This window comes from Tupaia chinensis, unplaced genomic scaffold, assembly GCF_000334495.1.
Source record: "Tupaia chinensis unplaced genomic scaffold, TupChi_1.0 Scaffold000278_1, whole genome shotgun sequence".
In the NCBI taxonomy this organism is placed as follows: Eukaryota; Metazoa; Chordata; class Mammalia; order Scandentia; family Tupaiidae; genus Tupaia; species Tupaia belangeri.
In genome coordinates, this window is record NW_006159761.1 from 625407 (window position 1) to 630339 (window position 4933).

Genomic DNA, 4933 nt, shown 5'->3' on the forward strand with positions numbered 1-4933 from the left:
AAGCTGGAGACGCAGGCAGCCAGGACTGACCTCAGGAGGGAGCAGGTCTTAAGGGAGGAGACTCTTGTGTTGTGAGTGAGGCCCCGCCCTCCACTCTGGCCTTCCCAGAGGGGGGACCTAGCTCTCCCAACCAGGGCCCTGCTGGCAGCTGGCCACCCCAGGCTCCAGCCCCAGGCCCAGTCCTCTTCACAGTTGTCAGTCCCCTTAAAAATAACCTGAAGAGTCTGCAATGGAGGCAATGCCTATGGGTATTCCATGTCTACAGTTTTGACAGGTCGTCCCTTCGTCCCTGGCGTAGGGGCTGGCGGGAGATTTACAGCAACATCAGCTTCTCAGTTGTCACGGACCAAATTGACAGAAATGCGGAATGATCTCTTTAACAAAGAGAAAAACAGACAGTTATTAACTTCACAAACCGAGAAGACTGAAGTTAAACGTGTTGGAAAAACTGACCCTGGTGTGGCACTGTCTTCACAATGAATCAAAATATTTCCACTCCTTACATTTGTGGCATGCATTTGAGTGAAGGGTATACATCTTGTGGATGGACAGCCTTGGGACATATATAAGCCTTTGACCAAGTCCTGTGAAATTAAATTTCTTACTTTTAAAGGTCCAGATCCAGGAGAAGTAAATAAGGCTTACTGGCGTTCTTGTGCTAGGATGATGGGCTGTGTATTAGAAAGAGCCTTCAAAGGTGGATACGTGGTCAGTCTGGTCAGAGCTCCAGAAATTCCTGTAATTGCTGGAGCCTTTTGCTATGATGTACTTTTGGTTAAGAGACTTGACAAATGGATGCCAACGAAAGAGAACCTTGGTTCCTTTCCAATAGATGCTCATGCTTTAATTTATAAAGACCTTGCATTTGAAACTCTAGAAGTTGAAGCACAAGTGGCGTTAGACATATTTCAACATGACAAGTACAAAACAGATTTCACAGGACAGAAGGCATCTCAGAACCCTGAGAGAATAGTTAGGCTACACGGAAGTGCTGACTTCATTGATGTGAGGGCTCTCTTATTCCAAGAACAAGTATTTGTTTCCAGTATAAAGTGTCTACAGTTCATAATCTTCAACCTATGCAGTCAACTCTTGTGTGAAGGTTTCAGGGTCTCTCTTTACCCAGGCACTTAAGAGCATGTCTCACAATATAGCATACGTTGTTGGAAAGATCTCACAAAACGGTAACTGAAGATCAAACTAAACTGACAGAAGAAAGCCCGTCTACCCAATTTTCCCAAATTTAAATATGTACAGTAAATTAAAATAAAATTTTTAATATTATGTTTGTGTGTACCTATAAATATTAACTTTTCTTCCTAAAAAAAAGAAAAAAGAATAACCTGAAGAATCTCCCACATTATACATGAGGGGGTGAGGATCTTCTTCAGGGCGAGTGTGGACAGCCATTGCTCTCATTCAGCTCACATGGGCAAGTTACCAGATCAGGGTTAGGGAGCTTGACTTGCTAACCTGCTTACAGGGTTGCCTTACATAAAATCAAGTATCTGCAATCTGGGTCTCATAAATATACAATTACTGTTACCTTTATAATTATATTTATTTAAGATAAATATCTTTTCATCTTCCTCAGATATCACTGTCACCCCCCCCCCCCCCATTTTACCCAAGACCCCACCTTTTCTCCAGTTTATCCCAAGAGCACAGACTTTCTGTCAAGCAGCCCTGGCCCGATCTGTGATCAATCTCTTCACCAGCCACAGACCCTGGGTCTCAAACGGTGATGCTCCATTTCCACATTTGTCAATGCAAACACCTATCTCACAGGAGCATTGAAAGGACTGAATGAAATCTCAGATTGACCAGCACAGCCTTGGCTTAGTGCTAGGGTTATTGTTGTCCCACAGTTGGGAAGGAAATTGCTGAAGGAAACGAGAAAGGGCTGAAGGGAAGAGACAGAGAAGCGTACTTCTCAGTACCTTGCATGCTGAGGAAAGGACGAAACAGCTCCTATTCAAACAGAAACTGTCAGTCCATGTTGAAAAATCAGCATGTTCCCTTGCTCATCTACAGTGGTATCAGAATATCATGCTGCACACCTTCAATAGATGTCATCTTTCCAAAGAAAGATAGGGGGCTGTCTCCATAGCCTGGTTACTAAGGGATCCCACCTGGCCTTAGCGATGCACTGATTGCCTACGAGAGCGTACCCAAAATCTCGACAGGAGGGAGAAGTGGGGAAGGCACTGCAGCGTGACCACAGACCACGGAGGTGGGGGGCAGGGAACTCTCGCTCGCTCTCGCTCGCTCGCTCTCTCTCTCTCTCTCTCTCTCTCTGCCTCCCTCTGGTGAGTGCATGCATTCTCTAGCAATAAAAAGAAAGAACCAGTAGCTAGTCCCTGAAGACTGCTCAAAAAAGGCCTAAAGAATAGATCACAGAATACTAACGGATATTTAACTCTTGTGGGCCTGGCTCTCGTAATTTAAATTTCCATCCTAATAATACGTATTGCCAGAGAGTATCTGGCAGACAAGAAGGCCTGTCTGCCACCTGCCTTTTCCTTTCTTGACAAATATCCCAAGAGGGAATGAGAACCAGATATTCTTCCATGACATCCTTTTGTTCTTCTTACAATAACCCAAATCTTTTCTGAACATGTATCTAACCCAATGCTGGAAGAAAATTGCAGCCTTCTTACTTTTGCTAAAATTCCAAGTGCAGGCGTGAGCTTCTTCCCAAGAAACTTTCTAAACATCCTTCTCAAGAGACTGTTGTTGGGAACCAGCAGTTAGCGTAATGGCTATGTTGCTGGACTCCCACGTAGTTGACCGCGGTTCGTGTCCCGGACCTGGTGGCTTAAAACTCACGCCGGGCGCGTGTGCGTGCGTGCCCAAGATCCCGAGAGGAGAATGGAGGAGAAGGGATTGCGGCGTGACCATCCCCCCTGGGGGGTGATTTCTCGCTTTCTGTCTCTATGTCTCTCTCTGTCTGTCTGGCGAGCGCACGCGCCCTACAGTGAAAATCTCTCAAAAAAAAAAAAAAGAGACTGTTGCTTACACCTCTAGCACATACCATGAACACGGTACATGAATTTAAATTTTCTCGTCATATCTTGACCCCAGTCACAAAGACACTGAAGGCACTCGGGCACTGACAAATACTATGAAGCATCTTCCCAGCTCACTGCCTCCTTTAACTGTGTCCCTCCCTGACTGCCCACAGAGAGGGTGGAGAGAAAGAGATACACAGGGCCATCCCACACCATGGACCTTTCTCCCTGGGGACAGGCAAGAAGTGAATCCTGACCCCTAACTTAGCCAGAACAACTGGTGGCCCTTCCCGGTAAAGTGAGAATTGAGAACAAAAACGAGTACTGCTGAGACCGCCAGTCACGACCTCAGTCAGTCCCTCCTGTGGCTGAACCCAGAGCAGCGAGCTCCGAGCTGAGGCTGCCCTTGCTTTCAGTTACAAGGAGGAGGCAGCAGAGAATTCCACCCACAGCGAGATCACAAAGAAACAAAGGTGTGGGGTGTGCAGGGCCTCTTCCCTGGGCTCCACTGGCCTTCTCATTTCTGGTCTTGTCCTGAGACCCAGCTGTGTTCTTGTCCTTGAATTTGGTAGGTTGCATTTGATCCATACGGTAAACATCCCTTTCTACCCAGTGAGACCAGTGACTCCATTGCTGATGTACGGATTGGCACTTCTGTCCGCGGATGTATTTCCCGAGTCTTCCTCTAGCTCTGTCTCCCTGAGGGGGTTCAAGGCCATGCATGTTTTGCCAATATCTAACCTGGATCCTCTCCTCTCTAAGCAAATACTCATTACCCAGTTCTCAATTTGCAGAGAGGCAGAGGCTTCAATTCCATTTCCAGGAGAGATCAGAAGGGAAAGGTGGGACCTCTTCCATTCCATTTTTCTCTCTTATTTTCTCCCTGAGGTTGGGAGAAATAAGAACACAGGGTATTTTGACACAGAACTGGAGAGTGAAATCGTGTATGCCAGAAACAGGGAAAGGAGGGGGATGGAGAGAACCTGGTTAGCAGATGCAAGAGCCAGGGATGCATGGAGTGAGTTCTAGCACACCACAGCACGTAGGGTAACTGTGGTCGGAGTCAATTCAATATTTACTTTAAAATAGCTAAAGAGGGTTTCAAATGTTCACAGCACAAAGTGAAGATGAAAGTCTAAGAGAGTGGATATGTTTAGTTCCCTAACTGGGATCATTACACATTGTATACATAAATTGAAAAACTACACTGTACAACTATCATATGTCAATTAAAAGACGTGTGTGGAGGAGACCAGTAGATGGCATAATGGTTACATTGCTTGACTCCCACATGGTCGACCATGGTTTGAGTCCCAGATCTGTCAGCTTAACACTCACGCCAGGTGTGTGTGTGTGCATGCCCAAAATCTTGAGAGGAGAGTGGAGGAGAAGTGATTGCAGTGTGGTCATCCTCTCTGGGGGCTGATTTCTCGCTTTCTCTCTCTGTCTCTCCAACTAGGACACATGCTCTATAGCAAAAACTTCTCTTAAAAGAAAAAACAGTGTGTGGAGAAGCGATCAGCCACGTAGAGCTGTGCCCTTCCCTCCTGCTCTGTCTCAATGCAGAAAGTGTAGAAGCCTGACAGTCTTTTCCTGCCAGTGCTCTCCATTCCCCTGGATCAAGGAGATTTCAGATCTCCTTGTGTCTGTCTTGGCAAATGTTGACCCTCCCGACCTGACTCTCTCCTGTCTGGGCACAGTGGGCAGGCAGGGCAGGCACATCCCCAGAGCTAGATGTGGGGACATGGGAGGAAGCCTTGGCTGCAGATGCAAGTACGCTCTCCAAACCTGTGTTGGGCATAGAAACGAATCCTTGATCCTCGACCCCTAGGTTGATTTCTACATTGGCTAAACCATTTGGATGAAGGAATGTGACTGGTCCCGTAGAATTCCCTCCAATCTTGAAGATACTGTGAGGAATG

At 46.6% G+C, this 4933-nt stretch overlaps 1 pseudogene; it reads left to right on the plus strand.

Moving 5' to 3' along the window:
• The first annotated feature begins 255 nt into the window (after positions 1 to 255).
• Positions 256 to 1247, plus strand: LOC102482496 (39S ribosomal protein L39, mitochondrial pseudogene; annotated as a pseudogene).
• The last annotated feature ends 3686 nt before the right edge of the window (positions 1248 to 4933 follow it).